Genomic DNA, 20830 nt, shown 5'->3' with positions numbered 1-20830 from the left:
CCCCGCCCATTGAAACATAAATGAGCTGCAGACCTGTGGTTTTCAATCAGGGTGCCTCCAGCTGTTGCATTACTTGCAGATTGATCCCTCCACCCATTGAAGCAGACAGGCTCCCTGTCATCAGCTGACTAGTGAGTCAGGTCTCGACCGCATTGCAAGCTGGGAAAAATCTGAGACAGCAGTCATTTTGTATGCTGTTAAAAATAAATATTGGGGTGAAAATCACAGAAGAATTGTCTCACACCGTCACACACAGGTACAGACACTATATTATGAACTACACTAACTTTACAGCCCCTGTAGCATAGTCAAATAAAAAAAATTCCTGGAATACCCCTTTAATTAAATTGTAACATAAATTTTCCGTTTGGTACTTGAACCCACATTGAGGTCTCCCATTCACACTACTACCAGGATCTTGCTGTTTAGCTTTCTGCCCCACTTGCTGCAAGATCTCCATAGACCACAATGGGCAAAAAAATTAAAATAAAAAATAAAATAAAAAAAATCCCAATGTTATAGATCTATCCTATACACCAACAGGACCCGTACAACAAACCCAGCCTCCAATGGCCTCCAGTCCCGCCAAAATTCAAATGTGCAATGTATTCATGTATGTGTATATAAGATGCTTTACCTATACACTGTAAACTGGACCTGAGGAAGGAGGGAGCTCCTCCGAAATGCGTAGTCCACCCCTGTATGTCACTTTTTATGACTATTAATAAAAAGTACTACTACTCTACACCCGACTCCTGTGTCCTCACGCCGGTGTAGCGCTACAGTGCAGCAGTCGGATCTTCACTGGAAGGAACCTGCTGGGATTTCCACCTGCCACCTCTGTACTCGTGTATTCTTCACCGTCCTCGATGGGACCGACAGCCAGCTGCCCCCGACACACCAGTGACCTGTAATAAAGCGCAACCTATAAAGGTCAGCAGGTCCTTTCTGTTTAATCTCCGCGGGCAACCGGCACTACATGGCGCCATCTCTATCTTATTTCTTTTCTCCTCTATCTCCTACCGTTCCACATACAGTTAAGTATAAAACATCACTTCTTTTTAACAGACAGTCCTATGTAAATAATAACACTCGCCCTTTCAGCTCCTCCTAAGTGCAGCTCCCCTATTCCAACAGACAGTCCTAAGTAAATATCACTCTCCTCTCCCTAAAGACCCCAATATACAGTTCCATGTACATAACCTCAATCCCACCCATGAGCCCCCTCAACACACAGTCCCATGTAAATATAAAATCATCTCCCTCAGCCACTTCCAACACACAGTCCCAAGTAAATAACATTACTTCCACATTCAGCTCAGCCAACACACAGCCCCATGTAAATATAACATCGCCTCCAACATACACCCCTTCAGCTCCTCCTACGTACAGTCCTATGTAAATTATACAACTCCCCTGCCTTCAGCCCGCTTTCACATACAGTTACACATAAAAATATGACTCCTCTCCAACAGACAGTCCTATGTAAATAACATCACTCCCCCATTCAACTTCTTCCACACACAGTCCTATGTAAATAATATCCCGGCCTCTTCAACATACAGTCCCATGTAATTATAACATCACCCCCAACTAGAGATGAGCGAACTTACAGTAAATTCGATTCGTCACGAACTTCTCGGCTCGGCTCGGCAGTTGATGACTTATCCTGCATAAATTAGTTCAGCTTTCAGGTGCTCCGATGGGCTGGAAAAGGTGGATACAGTCCTAGGAGACTCTTTCTTAGGACTGTATCCACCTTTTCCAGCCCACCAGAGCACCTGAAAGCTGAACTCATTTATGCAGGAAAAGTCATCAACTGCCGAGCTGAGAAGTTCGTGACAAATCGAATTTAATGTAAGTTCACTCATCTCTACCCCCAACATTACTCCTCTTCAACATACAGTCCTATGTAATTATAACATCACCCCCAACATTACTCCTCTTCAACATACAGTCCTATGTAAATAACATCACTCGCCCATTCAACTTCTTCAACACACAGTCCTATGTAAATAACATCATTCCCCCATTCAGCTCCTTCTTGAACACGCAGTCCTATGTGAATAATATCCCTGCCTCTTCAACGTACAGTCCCATGTAAATGTAACATCAACACCTCCTCCCCACAGGAGACATATGTATCTGTCTTAACCCCTTAAGGACACATGACGTTCTCATACGTCTCCATTTCCGAGTCCTTAAGGACACATGACGTATGAGAACGTCATGTGTTTTACCGGCCCCCCGCAACCATCTGGAGCGGAGCCGGTGCCCGATGCCTGCTGAAATCGTTCAGCAGGCATCGGGGCATATCGCCCAGGGGGGTCATTATGACTCCCCATGTCGGCGATGGCCGCAGATCGCTGGACAATTCAGTCCAGCGATCTGCGGCGGATTCCGGGTCAATCGGGTCTCCAGTGACCCGGTGACCCGGAATTACAGGCTGTTCGGGGCCGTCTCCGACGGCCCCGAACAGCCAGAGCCAGCAGGGGTGAGGTGGCACTGGTGCCACCTCACGATCGCCCTGATTCGTCGGCCGGATTACCGGCCGACCAATCAGGGCGCCTGCTGCGGGTGTCACTCCCGCAACCCGCTCCGCCCCTCTTCCGGAGGACGTGAGCGGGTGCGGGACGTGCACCCCGGGTGCTGGGGACCCCGATCCCCGGCGCCCCTGTTGGGATCGGGGCCCCAGGAGCAGCGGCGGCGGCGGAGACGACGAGGGACTGACCTGTGCGGCGAGGATCGTTGGAGGTGAGTGACAGCCTCCTGCTGTTGCTTAGCAACAGCTCCCAGCATGCAAAAAGGGCATGCTGGGAGCTGTAGTTATGCAACAGCAGGAGACAGACCACCACAACTCCCAGCATGCCCTTATGGGCATGCTGGGACTTGTAGTTTTGCAACAGCTGGAGGCACATTCTTTCTATGGAAAAGTGTACCTTCAGCTGTTGTGTAACTACAACTCCCAGCTTGCACAATCAGCTAAAGTGCATGCTGGGAGTTGTAGTGGTGCATCTGGTGGTTGCATAACTACAACTCCCAGCATGCCCGTTGGCTGTCGGTGACTGCTGAGAGTTGTAGTTTTGCAACAGCTGAAGGCACACTGAGTTAAGTAGCAAACCAGTGTGTCTCCAGCTGTTGCATAACTACAATCCCCAGCCAAAGTAGTATGCCTCCAGCTGTTGCATAACTACAACACCCAGCATGCCCTTCCGCTGTCCGTACATGCTGGGGGTTGTAGCTTTTGCAACAGCTGAAGGCACACTGGTTGCAAAACACTGAGTTTGTTACCAAACTCGGTGTTTCACAACCAGTGTGCCTCCAGCTGTTGCAAAACTACAACTCCCAGCATGCACTGATAGACCGTACATGCTGGGAGTTGTAGTTTTGCAACAGCTGGATGTTCCCCCCCCCCCCCCCAATGTGAACGTACAGGGTACACTCACATGGGCGGAGGATTATAGTAAGTATCCGGCTGCAAGTTTGAGGTGCGGCAAAATTTCTGCCGCAGCTCAAACTGCCAGCGAGAAACTACTGTGAACCCCCCGCCCGTGTGACTGTACCCTAAAAACACTACACTACACTAACACACAATAAAATAAAAAGTAAAAAACACTACATATACACATACCCCTACACAGCCCCCCTCCCCTCCCCAATAAAAATGAAAAACGTCTGGTACGCCACTGTTTCCAAAACGGAGCCTCCAGCGGTTGCAAAACTACAACTCCCAGCATGCACTGATAGACCGTACATGCTGGGAGTTGTAGTTTTGCACTGATTCCCCCCCCCCCCAATGTGAACGTACAGGGTACACTCACATGGGCGGAGGATTACAGTAAGTATCCGGCTGCAAGTTTGAGCTGCGTCAAATTTTCTGCCGTAGCTCAAACTGCCAGCGAGAAACTACTGTGAACCCCCCGCCCGTGCGACTGTACCCTAAAAACACTACACTACACTAACACGAAATAAAATAAAAAGTAAAAAACACTACATATACACATACCCCTATACAACCCCCCTCCCCAATAAAAATGAAAAACGTCTGGTACGCCACTGTTTCCAAAACGGAGCCTCCAGCTGTTGCAAAACAACAACTCCCAGTATTGCTGGACAGCTGTTGACTGTCCAGGCATGCTGGGAGTTTTACAACATCTGGAGGCACCCTGTTTGGGAATCACTGGCGTAGAATACCCCTATGTCCACCCCTATGCAAGTCCCTAATTTAGGCCTCAAATGCGCATGGCGCTCTCACTTTGGAGCCCTGTCGTATTTCAAGGCAACAGTTTAGGGCCACATATGGGGTATCGCCGTACTCGGGAGAAATTGGGCTTCAAATTTTGGGGGGTATTTTCTGCTATTACCCTTTTAAAAAATGTAAAATTTTTGGGAAAACAAGCATTTTAGGTAAAAAAAATATATATTTTTTTACATATGCAAAAGTCGTGAAACACCTGTAGGGTATTAAGGTTCAAATTACCCCTTGTTACGTTCCCCGAGGGGTCTAGTTTCCAAAATAGTATGCCATGTGTTTTTTTTTTTGCTGTCCTGGCACCATAGGGGCTTCCTAAATGCGGCATGCCCCCAGAGCAAAATTCGCTTTCAAAAAGCCAAATGTGACTCCTTCTCTTCTGAGACCTGTAGTGCGCCAGCAGAGTACTTTTCACACCCATATGGGGTGTTTTCTGAATCGGGAGAAATTGGGCTTCAAATTTTGGGGGGTATTTTCTGCTATTACCCTTTTTAAAATTGTAAAAATTTTGGGAAACCAAGCATTTTAGGTAAAAAAAATATATATTTTTTTACATATGCAAAAGTCGTGAAACACCTGTAGGGTATTAAGGTTCACATTACCCCTTGTTACGTTCCCCGAGGGGTCTAGTTTCCAAAATGGTATTCCATGTGTTTTTTTTTTTTGCTGTTCTGGCACCATAGGGGCTTCCTAAATGCGGCATGCCCCCAGAGCAAAATTTGCTTTCAAAAAGCCAAATGTTACTCCTTCTCTTCTGAGACCTGTAGTGCGCCAGCAGAGCACTTTTCACCCCCATATGGGGTGTTTTCTGAATCGGGAGAAATTGGGCTTAAAATTTTGGGGGGTATTTTCCGCTATTACCCTTTTTAAAAATGTAAACATTTTGGGAAAACAAGCATTTTAGGTAAAAAAATTTTTTTTTTTTTACATATGCAAAAGTCGTGAAACACCTGTGGGGCATTAAGGTTCACGTTACCCCTTGTTACGTTCCCCGAGGGGTCTAGTTTCCAAAATGGTATGCCATGTGTTTTTTTTTTGCTGTTCTGGCACCATAGGGGCTTCCTAAATGCGGCATGCCCCCAGAGCAAAATTTGCTTTCAAAAAGCCAAATGTGACTCCTTCTCTTCTGAGACCTGTAGTGCGCCAGCAGAGCACTTTTCACCCCCATGCGAGGTGTTTTCTGTATCGGGAGAAATTGGGCTTCAAATTTTGGGGGGTATTTTCTGCTATTACCCTTTTTAAAAATGTAAAATTTTTGGGAAACCAAGCATTTTAGGTAAAAAAAAAATATATATTTTTTACATATGCAAAAGTCGTGAATCACCTGTAGGGTATTAAGGTTCACTTTACCCCTTGTTACGTTCCCTGAGGGGTCTAGTTTCCAAAATGGTATGCCATGTGTTTTTTTTTGCTGTCCTGGCACCATAGGGGCTTCCTAAATGCGGCATGCCCCCCAAAAACCATTTGTCGCTCCTTCCCTTCTGAGCCCTCTACTGCGCCCGCCGAACAATTAACATAGACATATGAGGTATGTGCTTACTCGAGAGAAATTGGGTTTCAAATACAAGTAAAAATATTCTCCTTTTTATCCCTTGCAAAAATTCAAAAATTGGGTCTACAAGAACATGCGAGTGTAAAAAATGAAGATTTTGAATTTTCTCCTTCACTTTGCTGCTATTCCTGTGAAACACCTAAAGGGTTAATACACTTACTGAATGTTTTTTTGAATACTTTAGGGGGTGTAGTTTTTATAATGGGGTCTTTTATGGGGTATTTCTAATATGAAGACCCTTCAAATCCACTTCAAGACTGAACTGGTCCCTGAAAAATAGTGAGTTTGAAAATTTTGTGAAAAATTTCAAAATTGCTGCTGAACTTTGAAGCCCTCTGATGTCTTCCAAAAGTAAAAACTCATCAATTTTATGATGCAAACATAAAGTAGACATATTGTATATGTGAACCCAAAAAATATATATTTTGAATATCCATTTTCCTTACAAGCAGAGAGCTTCAAAGTTAGAAAAATGCAAAATTTTCATTTTTTCATCAAATTTTGGGATTTTTCACCAAGAAAGGATGCAAGTTACCATAAAATTTTACCACTAAGTTAAAGTAGAATATGTCACGAAAAAACATTCTCGGAATCAGAATGATAACTAAAAGCATTCCAGAGTTATTAATGTTTAAAGTGACAGTGGTCAGAATTTCAAAAAACGCTCCAGTACTTAAGGTATAAAATGGCCTGGTCCTTAAGGGGTTAAAGGTGCACTGCCACCTAATGATAGTGCTGAGTACTGCAGCCAATAATCCCAATGTGCAGTGTAGTGTGCCCCCATACAGTCCCATGTAAATATTACTCCCCCTTTCAGCTCCTCCAACATACAGTCCCATGTAAATCTCCCCCTCCCCAGCGCAGACATCTCCACAGACACATCACTCCGCTTCCTGTCTTGTTCACCACCATACAGCTCTACAGCCCGGGAAGCCCCGCCCCTTCCCAAGCAGGTACCGCCCCCTTATCGTGACGTCATGCTCACCCGGAGCAGCTCCATCCTAGACCGGAGCCTGCAGAGAGCGGAGCCCTGTGAATGAGCCCGGGCGAGACCCCCTAGACAGGTGAGACGCGTCAGCACTGGTCAGTGTGTGTACAGGGGCCAAGGAAGAGACGCTGCTTGTGTATGAGGATGGTGACCCGAGCATCCTCCAGCCCTGGCATTATGGGGGAGTGGTGAGGATGATGGGGGCACAGGTGACATCTTGTGGTAACTTGCTGATCTGAGAAGATGCAGTAAATGTCGCACGATTCATAGAATTCTAGGGGATCTCCTCCCACTATAATGAAGATTATCATTGCCACCTATTATATCCCATCATGGCTGCTGCTAGTGATCAGATTATATACTGCATGTACCCAGCACCTGGGGTGGGAGGCCATAGTGGACCCCATAGACAGCAGCATTTCCCCAGCAGGGTGCCTCCAGCTGTTGCAAAACTACAACTCCCAGCATGCCCGGACAGCCTTCGGCTGTCCGGGCATGCTGGGAGTTGTAGTTTTGCAACAGCTGATGGCACCCTGGTTGGGAAACACTACTCTGTGCTGGGAGTTGTAGTTTTGCAACAGCTGGAGGCACCCTGGGGGGGGGGGGGACACTGCTCTATTCACACCTTTTTGGCGGTCTAGGCATGCTGGTAGTTGTAGTTTTGCAACAGCTGGAGGCACCCTGGTGGGGAAGCGCTGTTCTATGCACACCTTTTGGCTGTCTAGGCATACTGAGAGTTGTAGTTTTGCAACAGCTGGAGGCACCCTGGTGGGGAAACACTACTCTATGCAACCTTTTGGCTGTCTAGGCATGCTGAGAGTTGTAGTTTTGCAACAGCTGGAGGCACCCTGGTGGGGAAACACTACTCTATGCACACCTCACACCTTTTGGCTGTCTAGGCATGCTGGGAGTTGTAGTTTTGCCACAGCTGGAGGCACACTAGTGAGGAACCGCTGCTCTATGCACACATTTTGCCTGTCTTGGCATGCTGGGAGTTGTAGTATTGCAACAGCTGGAGGCACACTGGTGGGGAAACACTACTCTATGCACACCTCACACCTTTTGGCTGTCTTGGCATGCTGTGAGTTGTAGTTTTGCAACAGCTGGAGGCACACTGGTGAGGAAATGCTGCTCTATGTACTTCTTTTGGCTGTCTAGGCATGCTGGGAGTTGTAGTTTTGCCACAGCTGGAGGCACACTGGTGGGGAAATGCTGCTCTATGCACACCTTTTGGCTGTCTAGGCATGCTGGGAGTTGTAGTTTTGCAACAGCTGGAGGCACACTGGTGAGGAACCGCTGCTCTGTGCACACCTTTTGGCTGTCTAGGCATGCTGGGAGTTGTAGTTTTGCAACAGCTGGAGGCACACTGGTGAGGAACCGCTGCTCTATGCACACCTTTTGGCTGTCTAGGCATGCTGGGAGTTGTAGTTTTGCAACAGCTGGAGGCACACTGGTGAGGAACCGCTGCTCTATGCAAACCTTTTGGCTGTCTAGGCATGCTGGGAGTTGTAGTTTTGCAACAGCTGGAGGCACACTGGTGAGGAACCGCTGCTCTATGCACACCTTTTGGCTGTCTAGGCATGCTGGGAGTTGTAGTTTTGCAACAGCTGGAGGCACCCTGGTGAGGAACCGCTCCTCTATGCAAACCTTTTGGCTGTCTAGGCATGCTGGGAGTTGTAGTTTTGCAACAGCTGGAGGCACACTGGTGGGGAAACACTACTCTATGCACACCTTTTTGGCTTATCTAGGCATTCTGGGATGTATAGTTTTGCAGCTGGAGGCACACTGGTGGGGAAACACTACTCTATGCACACCTTTTTGGCTTATCTAGGCATTCTGGGATGTATAGTTTTGCAGCTGGAGGCACACTGGTTGGAAAACACTGCCATAGAGGTTAGGGATGGAGAGCAGGCTGGCAGTGGAAGGGTTACAGGGCCGAGTGTGATGGTGGATCTGCTGGCCCTGACGCGCGCCGGTGACTCACAGCCTAATCACATTGTCCCTCGGTCTCATCTCTCAGCCACATTGATGTGTATGACGGGGGGCTGAGCGCCATCTGTTTCCAGACTCCACATCATCCTGTATAGATTTAGGCAACCTGTATATCCTTTAATCCGGCATCTGATGGACCGGTAATCCAGAATCTCAGGGGTCAAAGGTAACCAGTCACCTTGAAAACATCATCTAGGGGTAAGTCCAACCATGGCGCTCTTATTACCGCACACCGGCCCACTTGCATCCACTAGGTGAAGAGGGCATGGGCTGAACTTACCTGGGCTCTTCCCATACTGGGGAACACCCTCGGGGCATTTGAGCCTAATTTGCATAATGACATTGAAGAGGACTAAAGCAGTGGTCTTCAACCTGCGGACCTCCAGATGTGGCAAAACTACAACTCCCAGCATGCCCGGACAGCCAACGGCTGTCCGGGCATGCTGGGAGTTGTAGTTTTGCAAAATCTGGAGGTCCGCAGGTTGAAGACCACTGCTCCAGACTGTATCCCTATGCCCGGGCTGCAAAAGGTAAACAAAATAAACTTTAACTCACCTTCCTGTCGGTCCAGACCAGCTTCCCAGGGAATGGAACGTCGGAAAGCCGTCAGCCTGTCACCGGCCGCAGCGATGTTCCGCCTCGGCCGGTGACCGGCTGAGGGCACTAAGAAGCCGGCAGTGGGCTCGGCCTATCACCGGCGGAGGCGGAACATCGCTGAGGCCAGTGTCCGACGTTCACATCCCCAGGAAGAGCGTAAGGCCCCGTTCACACTACGGAAACGCGGGCGGAATTCCGCGGTGGGAACTTTATTATTAGTGTGAACGGGTCTCAGCGAGAGCAGCCGTTCACACTGCGTAATTTCAGCGGCGGACATTTCCGCCGCTGAAAGTGTGCCGCGCAAAGAAAGAACATGTTCATTCTTTGCGCGGATTCCGCGAGCACTGCATAGCCGTCAATGGTGACGGCTCAGTGCCCCGCGGCCCTAGCGCCGAAGTAACTTCGGCGGCGGCAGCCAGGCGGAATCTCCGCTCGCGGAATTCAGCCGCAAGAATTCCGTAGTGTGAACGGGGCCTAAGGGCGGCGTAGGAACATGCGTTAAAGTTTATTTTTGTTTACCTTTTGCAGCCTGGGCATAGGGATACAGTATAGTGCCGGCGGCCGCAACAAACAGGAGGACAAGGAGGGCAGCGCTTGCGGGTGACATGAGTAGTACCCCGATGGGGACAGCGCAGCTCTGGACTGGTTATAAAAAAAAATTGGGGGGGGCGGGGGAATACCGTTATATACCATGGAACCGCCATAAGTTACAAAAGTACCGCGATACACATATTTGGCCATACCGCCCAGCCTACTTTATACCTTGTTTTCACAGAGCCCGGTCCCACTGTGTGGTATTTTCTGGATTTAGGTTTGTCACATGATATCACTGCTCCTCCAATCACCGCTTCAATTTTTATTGACTTTACAAACAGTATTTGGGTCAGAATTTTTGGCCTAAACTATGAGCATAAGCCATGCAAAGAAAAACCATACTGGAAAGATTTTCAGGTTTTTCTGTGTTTTGGGCGCACTCCAAAATACTCTCCAAATCCTGAATAAAATCCTATGACCCAGATTTATCTATCGCTATAAGGTAGCGATAAGTATAGTGCAACAAATTGGCGACTTGGCAATTTGGTTATGATTTTGAAATGTTCTGAATAAAAAGTTGGAAAGCACCAGGATGAAACAATTTATGAGACAAATTTAGAATAAAAAAAAAACCCTGAGGTAAAGAGTTTGATGAACTCCTTGGATTGATTGATAAATCTGGGCCTATGTGTGAACCCGACCTCACAATCTCCGATAGAGATAAAAAGGGAGGGCAGAAGCCGGAAAATACTGCGCGTGGTCCACACTGCGTTACCACCTCTCCTACGACCAGTGGTTTTAAACTGTGGCCCTCCAGATGCTGCAAAATGTCAACAGCATGCCCTGACATCTATCTATCTCATATCTATCTCATATCTATCTATTTACACTGCTCAAAAAAAATAAAGGGAACACTTAAACAACACAATGTAACTCCAAGTAAATCACACTTCTGTGAAATCCCACTGTCCACTCAGGAAGCAACACTGATTGTATGCAAATGGAACAGACAACAGGTGGAAATTATAGGCAATTAGCAAAACACCCACAATAAAGGAGTGGTTCTGTAGTTGGTGACCACAGACCACTTCTCATTTCCTCTGCTTCCTGGCTGATGTTTTGGTTACTTTTGAATGCTGGCGGTGCTTTCACTCTAGTGGTAGCAGGAGATGGAGTCCACAACCCACACAAGTGGCTCAGGTAGTGCAACTCATCCAGGATGGCACATCAATGTGAGCTGTGGCAAAAAGGTTTGCTGTGTCTATCAGTGTAGTGTCCAGAGCATGGAGGCGCTACCAGGAGACAGGCCAGTATATCAGGAGACGTGGAGGAGGGCAACAACCCAGCAGCAGGGCCGCTACCTCTGCCTTTGTGCAAGGAGGAGCAGGAGGAGCACTGCCAGAGCCCTGCAAAATGACCTCCAGCAGGCCACATGTGTGCATGTGTCCACTCAAACAGTCAGAAACCAACTCCATGAGGGTGGTATGAGGGCCCGACGTCCACAGGTGGGGGTTGTGCTTACAGCTTTGGCATGTGCCAGAGAACACCAAGATTGGCAAATTCACCACTGGCACCTGTGCTCTTCACAGATGAAAGCAGGTTCACACTGAGCACGTGACAGACGTGACAGAGTTTGGAGATGCCGTGGAGAACGTTCTGCTGCCTGCAACATCTTCCAGCATGACTGGTTTGGCGGTGGGTCAGTAATGGTGTGGGGTGGCATTTCTCTGGGGGGCCCCACAGCCCTCCATGTGCTTGCCAGAGGTAGCCTGACTGCCTAGGTACAGAGATAAGATCCTCAGACCCCTTGTGAGACCATATGCTGGAGCGGTTGGCCCTGGGTTCCTCCTAATGCAAGACAATGCTAGACCTCATGTGGCTGGAGTGTGTCAGCAGTTCCTGCAAGAGGAAGTCATTGATGCTATGGACTGGCCCGCCCGTTCCCCAGACCTTAATCCAATTGGGCACATCTGGGACATCATGTCTCGCCCCATCCACCACAGACTGTCCAGAAGTTGGCGGATGCTTTAGTCCAGGTCTGGGAGGACATCCCTCAGGAGACCATCCACCACCTCATCAGGAGCATGCCCAGGTGTTGTAGGGAGGTCATACGGGCACGTGGAGGCCACACACACTACTGAGCCTCATTGTGACTTGTTTTAAGGACATTACATAAAGTTGGATCAGCCTGTAGTGCGGTTTTCCACTGTGATTTTGAGTGTGACTCCATATCCAGACCTCCATGGGTTGATAAATTTGATTTCCATTGATAATTTTTGTGTGATTTTGTTGTCCGCACATTCAACTATGTAAAGACGAAAGTATTTCATACGATTAGTTCATTCATTCAGATCTAGGACGTGTTATGTTAGTGTTCCCTTTATTTTTTTGAGCGGTGTCTTTATCTCATATCCATCCTGGTTTGACAATAAAGAAATAAATAACACAGAAAATAATAGAAGACGTCTAAAAGAAAAAATTGTCTTTATTTCCCATAGCAACCAATGACCGCCCAGTTTTCATTTTACCAGAGCAGTTTAAGAAATGAAAGCTGACAATTTTTTCTTTTTTAAGACTGTTTTGATTACCGTATTTATCGGCGTATAACACGCACTTTTTAGGGTAAAATTTTTAGCCTAAAGTCTATGTGCGTGTTATACGCCGATACACCCCCAGGAAAGGCAGGGGGAGAGAAGCCGTCGCTGCCTGCTTCTCTCCCCCTGCCTTTCCTGGGGTCTAGAGCCCTGCTGCCGGCCCTTCTCTCCCCCTGGCTATCGGCGCCGCTGCCAGTTCTGTCCCCCTGACTTTCGGTGCCGGCGCCCCATTGCCGGCGCCGATAGCCAGGGGGAGAGAAGCGGCGCCGACAGCCAGGGGGAGAGAAGGGGCAGCGGCACCCATTGCCGGCGCCGCTGCCCCGTTGCCTCCCCCCATCCCCGGTGGCATAATTACCTGGGTCGGTGCTATGCGCTGCGCGGCACATGACGTCAGTGCGCCGCGCCGTGCATAGCAACGACGCAGGGGACGCGCGCCGGAAGCCTGCAGCAGCGCGTACCCGACCCAGGTAATTATGCCACCGGGGATGGGGGGGGGGCAGCGGCGCCGGCAATGGGTGCCGCTGCCCCTTCTCTCCCCCTGGCTGTCGGCGCCGCTTTTCTCCCCCTGGCTATCGGCCCCGACAATGGGACGCCGGCACCGATAGTCAGGGGGACAGAACTGGCAGCGGCACCGATAGCCAGGCGGAGAGAAGGGCCGGCAGCAGGGCTCTAGACCCCAGGAAAGGCAGGGGGAGAGAAGCGGGCAGCGACGGCCTGTCTCCCCCTGCCTTTCCTGGGGGTATATCGGGGTATACACGCGCACACGCGCACACACGCACCCTCATTTTACCATGGATATTTGGGTAAAAAACTTTTTTTACCCAAATATCCTTGGTAAAATGAGGGTGCGTGTTATAGGCCGGTGCGTGGTACACCCCGATAAATACGGTATATCTAGGGCTGCAGCTAATGGTTATTTTAATAATCGATTAGTTGGCGATTATTTCGATTAATCGGAAAAAAAATGTCAGAATGCCCCCAAAAAAGGGTTTAGCTGATTCTACTTGAAAAAATCTGTACAATGGCCATATTAAAAGTTTCTAGCATGTGATGTGACCAAACAGCAGCAATTTTGGACTTTTTTTCTTTTTTTTTTTTAAGTTTACGCCTGTTGCTATACAGGGTCATTATTAATGATCCTGTGCAGAAACCAGCGTAAATTGGATATTGCTGCATGGGTAACTATCTGAACTATTAAAATGAAATATTAATGATTCACTAATCTTTTAATAGTTCAGACAGTTAGCCATGCGGCAAAATTAGATATGTAAAAAAAAAATGTTTTGAACCTTTTTTGTATAGCAATAGGAAAAGGGGGGGGGGGGGGCTAATTTTTATTGGAGGAGCGGTTTATTTACGTTTTTTTTTCTCTTTACTTTACACCTTTTCTATAGCACTCCTATACACATGGGGGTATGTGCAGACTGCAGAGCATTGCACCCTACCCATGTCTGTAGTACAGACTCTGTAGTACTACCAACACTAGGGTGCAAATGCTCTGCACACACCCCCATGTGTATAGCAGTGTAGATGTACTACATACACACTGCTATACCCATGGGGGCCTATGCAGAGCATTGCATCCTAGTATATTCACTACAGACACAAGGGTGCAATGCTCTGCATATACCCCTATGTGTGTAGCAGTGTAGATGTACCACATACACACTTCTATACCCCATGGGGGCACGTGCAGAGCATTGCATCCTAGTATATGTACTACAGACACAAGGGTGCAATGCTCTGCATATACCCCTATGTGTGTATCAGTATGTTCAGAGAATTGCACCTTAGTGTCTGTGGATGACACTAGGGTTCAATGCTCTGTAGATACCCCACATATGTGTATCAATATGCAATGCGGCAGTAACAGTGGCAGGGCGCATCAAACAGCAGGAAACTGTCCTACCGGCGGCAGTAGTACGGGTGAGGTCCTCCAGGGCCGGCTGGGGCTCCATAAAATGGAGGCACAATGAAGTGCGTCCACTAGCGGCGGGGGAGGGGAGGAAAGCAGAGCAGAAGCACGCGTGATTGGTGAGCAGTGGGTCAGCGGAGGGTGGGACAGGGACTTAACGTACAGAGGCTGCGGCCTAGCGCCTGACTGCCCGCCCACAGCAGCCTTATGAACGCCGGTGCCCAGACAAGATATCGGCCGATTATTCGATAACGGGATTCGTCGACAACGAATCAGGTTATCGAATGTTATCGATTTTATCTAATAATTGTTACAGCCCTAATTTTATCCTCCCCTTTTTTTAGGGGTTCATTTTCCTCCGATAGTAATTTTTTTTTCCTTTCCTTTTTTGGCTCTCTTTTGTATTACATTTCACTTTGCTGATCATGTGATTCACAGAAAAATCATTAAATGGGCACTGTCAGATACAAAAACATTTGATATGTAGTAAAGCATGTATAACCAATAGGTTTTGCAATTGCTTTCATTAGAAAATTTTCAGTATTTCATACTAAAAAAGCCAGTCAAACAACTGCCCCCCCTGCCTGCTTGGACACATACTAGTCCTGCTGTGTCCAGGAGTCATCACCTATGTCATGGACACACTTCCTTGATTGACAGCTGTGAGCGCAGGGCTCACAACTGGAGGAAAAATCCTCCCACTGTCAGCTTGTGTCCCGCTACTGTCAGTGAGGACAAGCTGGGAGTTGTAGTTTTGCTAATGCTAGGGGAGATGTGAGCAGACAGCATACTGAGGGAGGGGGCGGAGACCTGCACAGTGAGGCCACGCCCCCTCCCTTTGAGAGGAATTCAGACTGGTGAGCCAAATTGAAAGTGTTATAAAAAAAAAAATAAAGGTGCTAGACACATAAAAATTAGATGTTCATGGTCAGGATTAGGTACTGAGTGATTATATAAAAAAATGTTTTTTTGTTGGATCTGACGGGTACACTTTAAATCACGATATATGATTCAATGCAGGGGCAAAGATGCCACAGAAAAATGCAACAAACAAAAAAAATATATAAAATGCTGAAAATCAAAACTTTGTCTTTGTTTACCATAGCAACCAATCAAAACTCAGATTTAGTTTTTTTGTTTTTTTTTTAACTGCTTTGCTAAAATTAAAGCTGTGCTGTGATTGGTTGTTATGGCCAACAAAGACAGTTTTTTTTTTCTTTTTTTTCTTTTCCAGAATATTTATTTCCCCCAATACTTCTGGAAAAGCGTCACAATATGTGAACCCTGCTTCATCTATAGTATAGCTGCGGGGCTTTGCGCTATTTTGGGTCGTGTTGGCTGTAAACAAATATGTATATACTATACAGTTGATGCTTCCAACAGGTCTAACCGGAGCGATGTTTCCCAACCAGGGTGCCTCCAGTTGTTGCAAAACTACAACCCCCAGCATGCCCAGACAGCCGAAGGCTGTCTGGGCATGCTGGGAGTTGTAGTTCTGCAACAGCTGGAGGCACCCTGGTTGGGAAACGTTGGACTGGAGACATCTATCTGATATCTGCTTGCCTCTGACAGGTGTTCTATAGTAAGTCGCTATTTAATTTCCTTTTGTGTTTGCGTTTCATATCATAAAAAATCCCAAAGTATTTCCCAACACCTGTCAAGCTGTTAACACTTTGTGGAAAATGTATGATCCTATGTAGGTGTCCAAGAGAGTAAGTGTGTGTGTACACCAATTTTTTGCAATATAGTTCCTGTATCAGGTTTTTGACGAAAAATGGATTCCTCAAAACCGGACTAAGGCTGGGTTCACACTACGTTTTGTACTTACGGTTCCCGTATACGGCTGGGAGGAGGGGGCGGGGCTTAATCGTGGCGCCCGCACTCAGCCGTATAGGGGAACCGTATTTAATGCATGTCTATGAGCCAACCGGAGTGGACCGCAGCCTCCGGTCGGCTGCGTTTTTCGGCCGTATGCGGTTTCCGGTCCCGTGGTCGACCGCGTTTTTGCCTACGGTCGGGAAACCGCATACGGCCGAAAATGCAGCCGACCGGAGGCTGCGGTCCACTCCGGTTGGCTCATAGACATGCATTAAATACGGTTCCCCTATACGGCTGAGTGCGGGCGCCGCGATTAAGCCCCCCCCCCTCCTCCCTGCCGTATACGGGAACCGTAAGTACAAAACGTAGTGTGAACCCAGCCTAAACTGTATCAAAATGTGTGTACAAATTTCAACCTGTATACAGTTAAAAACTGTATAAGGTTTGAAAATGATGTTCGGTTGCATCCGTTTTTTTTTTTTAAAGAAAAAAATGTATAAGTTTTTAACTTTTCACTCCATTTTGAATAAAGTTTCACTTGTTTGATTGAAATTCCAAGAAAAAAAAAAAGGGCAAAGTCAAAAACCATTTGGTGAAAACCGGATGGAACCGTAATCTCATACGGTTCCCATTGACTCCCATGTAAAAATAAAAACATATACGGTTTAATACGGTTTTTCACCTGGACCAAAAAATGTGGTAGACTACGGTTTTGGGTACGGGTAAAAAAAAAAACGGACAAAACCGTATAAGACGCAAAACGGACTAAACCGGATGATGCGTCTGACATACAGTTTGCAATGTTAAGTCAATGCATACGGTTTTATATATGGTTCCGTACGGTTTTTAATCTGAAACCGCCTACGGGAACTGTATAGCAAAAACTTGGTGTGCATGCACCCTAAGGGTATGTTCACACGAGCGGATTTTTTTGCGTATTTTCCGCTGCGTATTTGAAAGTGGGCGGGCTCTTCTCAGCTGTCCGCAGCAGATTTTCCGTGGCGGATTTTCCGCAGCGTAAATTCCACTGTGGAAAATCTGCTACGGACAGCCAAGAAGAGCCCGCCCACTTTCAAATACGCAGCGGAAAACACGCAAATAAATCCGCTCGTGGGAACATACCCTAATATTGACCGATGATAAGCTCTGCACTGGTATGATGGCTACGGGTCACCATGGCGATTTATCTGTGTACAGTGGTGTATGTTATAGGCATCTGTTTTATGTAAGCCAAAGGTAGAGTCTCTGTTATCTCCAGCGGGAGTTCTTTATATGTAGAAAGAGTTAAATCTGCGCTAAATATATCCTGGGGCTCATGTTTCAGTCAATGAAGACTTGGCACCCAGCGTGTGCACCGTGTTGTCCTCTCAGGCGTGCACATTCTGCCCTGTGTATAATGTTCCCATAGGTTACACTGGAGGTAGGTATATCTAAAGGGGGCACTTTAGTCATAACATTGTTGTCTGGTTCTCTTCATCTGCCTTATGTACCCAACAAGTTTATTTTTTTATATTTTTGATCTTCGCAAAGAAAATACAAGCATAGTAAGGGTCCATGCACACTATATCTGCCGAGGGCACCCAGCGATTGGATAGCACGGACATTGCCGGTCCCCATAGCCGGCAATGCATTCCGCTTTGTTATCCACCAAAAGAAAGTTCTCCTCATGAATCGCATTGACAGCACCTGCTGCAACACAATTTCCGAGCGGAATTCCACTTGGAAATGTTGTAGTTTACATAGGGGGAGATTTATCAAAACCTGTCCAAAGGAAAAGTTGCTGAGTTGCCCATAGCAACCAATCAGATTGCTTAATTCTTTTTTCAAAATGCCTGTGAAAAATGAAAGAAGCGATCTGATTGGTTGCTATGGGCAACTGGACAACATTTTCTCTCCACAGGTTTTGAAAATAAAGAAAACTCTTTGAATGAGAAGGTGTCCAAACTTTTGGTCTGTACTGTGTAAATATGTTTATTTTTATAAAAACATACATTAATGTGATTTGTCCGACGAAAGAAACAAAATTAAAATGGTTTAGGACCTTTTAAAATAGAAACAAGGGATACTCACCGGCCCAATCCCATGCCCTGTTCTTGCAGTAAATGGCTGACCGGGCACTTCCTGTGTTGAGATGTCGCCACGAAGCCTTGAGCGTTGGTAACAGATTCCGCAGCATGCGCAGTGTACTCGGACATAGGCGGATCTGCAGCGTAAAATACGCAGCGGATCCATTACGTGTGACCCTACCCTTAAGGTGCAAAAAAAAATTCGCATTAACTAGTGCAGGAAGATTAAACAGATTTATAAATTACTTCTATTTAAAAATCTTAATCCTTCCAGTACTTATCAGCTGCTGTAAGCTCCACAGGAAGTTGTGTGGTTCTTTCCAGTCTGACCACAGTGCTCTCTGCTGCCACCTGTCCATGTCAGGAATTATCCGGAGAAGGAGAGGTTTGCTATGGTGATTTGCTTTCTGGACAGTTCCTGACAGAGGTGGCAGCGGAGAGCACTGTGGTCAGACTGGGAAGATCTACACAATTTCCTCTTGAGCAGTAAGGTGACAGGCAAAGTGTTGGAGCTTTTTTTTAAATTTTATTTATTTATTTTTATACTCCTCTTTAGCATTTTTGGGCTCAGTGGCCGGCATTTATCATTGTAGGTGTAAGTGAAGCCTTTTTATACACCTTTTTTTTTTTTTGTGTGCTGGTAATGTGTAGGAGCACCAAATTTTATTAAATGTTCACCATTTAATGGTCACAGAGTGTGTGATACATTTTGTGCAGGTCATATTTTTTGAAATTTTTCTCTTCACATACAACAAAATGCTAAGCTAAGTCTGGGCTGGTGTAGTTTTGGAGACTTTTCAGTGGTTTTGCGCCTTGTTTGCGCCTTTTCACAAGAAGGCGCAGTTGATAAAACCCTTCCATATCATGTGTATTGCCAAAATCAGCAGAAATGTGTAAACCAAAAGGCGCAAAAAAGGTGCAAATAAACCCTGCTTGTGCCTTTTTTGCGCCTTTTGTAGACACAAAAAACAGTCTAAAGACAATGATAAATGTCGGCCAGTATGTTTGAGACTAGGGCATTTTTTCTATAAAATCTTGGCGTTTTTCTCCATTAGACATCTGTAGGAGAGAAAACCTTTATTTTTTTTATTTTTTTTTTATTAAAGGAGTAGTGCAGTGAAAAATAACTTATCCCCTATCCAAAGGATATATATGTTATAGATCTCCTAAACGAGGCCCGGAAGCGGCGGCTGCTGCTCCGACCCCCGCAGGAAGCTGCGGTCGACAAACCCCCTCTATGTATCGCTATAGGATACATGGAGGGGGCGTGTTGGCCGGCGCTCCATGCGAGGGTCGGCACACCCCCTTCCAGCAGACTGCCGGAGCCCCATTGAGGAGATTACGGGGGGGTCCCAGCGTTGCGATGGTGGAATCTCTCCGGCGGATTCTGTTAAAAAATGCCACCATGACCTTACCGATCATAAAGTGTGTTGTGCAAAGAAATTAAATATGCAAATATATGCAAGAAATTCAGCTCTTTCAGGGGTGGAGCTTCTCTTCTGAGACTATGAGGATTTGGGTGTAAGCAAAAATAAGAGGTAAGGTCGGGTGGTGATCCGTATAGTATACAAATCCTAAAAAAGGAAATACAGCACTCCAATGTAGGTGACAAAAGTTTTATTCCATCAAAATGTGAACAGTGACGTTTCAACGTTTTTTTTATTTTTTAAAAGATTATAGAGATATTGGAGTGCTGTATTAACATAGATAGAGAGATAAATGATGAGATAGATAGATATGAGACAGAGAGATAGATAGATATGAGAGATAGATAGATAGATAGATAGATATGAGATAGATAGATAGATAGATAGATAGATATGAGATAGATAGATAGATATGAGATAGATAGATAGATAGATAGATGTGAGATAGATAGATAGATGTGAGATAGATAGATAGATGTGAGATAGATAGATAGATGTGAGATAGATAGATAGATGTGAGATAGATAGATAGATGTGAGATAGATAGATAGATGTGAGATAGATAGATAGATGTGAGATAGATAGATAGATATGAGATAGATAGATGTGAGATAGATAGATGTGAGATAGATAGATGTGAGATAGATAGATGTGAGATAGATAGATGTGAGATAGATAGATAGATATGAGAGATAGATAGATAGATATGAGTTGGAGAGATGTGAGAGAGATAGATATTATATGAGATAGATAGATATGAGATATAGAGAGAGATAGGAGAGAGAGAGATAGATAGATATGAGATAGATGAAAGATAGATATTATGAGATAGATATGAAATAGATAGATATGAGATAGATAGATATGAGAGATAGATAGATAGATATGAGTTGGAGAGATGTGAGAGAGATAGATATTATATGAGATAGATAGATATGAGATATAGAGAGAGAGAGATAGATAGATATGAGATAGATGAAAGATAGATATTATGAGATAGATATGAAATAGATAGATAGATAGATAGATATGAGAGATAGATAGATATGAGATAGATATGAGATATAGAGAGAGATAGGAGAGAGAGAGATAGAT

At 46.0% G+C, this 20830-nt stretch overlaps 1 protein-coding gene across 2 annotated transcripts in view; it reads left to right on the top strand.

Annotated features, from left to right (window-relative positions):
* Window positions 1–6735: 6735 nt before the first annotated feature.
* The window catches only part of SGSM3 (small G protein signaling modulator 3), a 76366-nt gene continuing 62271 nt past the window's right edge, over window positions 6736–20830 (top strand). For both annotated transcript variants that reach the window (XM_056524006.1, XM_056524008.1), the window contains exon 1: window positions 6736–6868. The gene's annotated coding sequence lies outside the window, so the exon portion shown is untranslated. The remainder of the gene's footprint in view (window positions 6869–20830) is intronic.

Source organism: Hyla sarda, chromosome 6 (assembly GCF_029499605.1).
Source record: "Hyla sarda isolate aHylSar1 chromosome 6, aHylSar1.hap1, whole genome shotgun sequence".
In the NCBI taxonomy this organism is placed as follows: domain Eukaryota; kingdom Metazoa; phylum Chordata; class Amphibia; order Anura; family Hylidae; genus Hyla; species Hyla sarda.
This window is presented reverse-complemented; position numbering and strand designations above follow the sequence as displayed.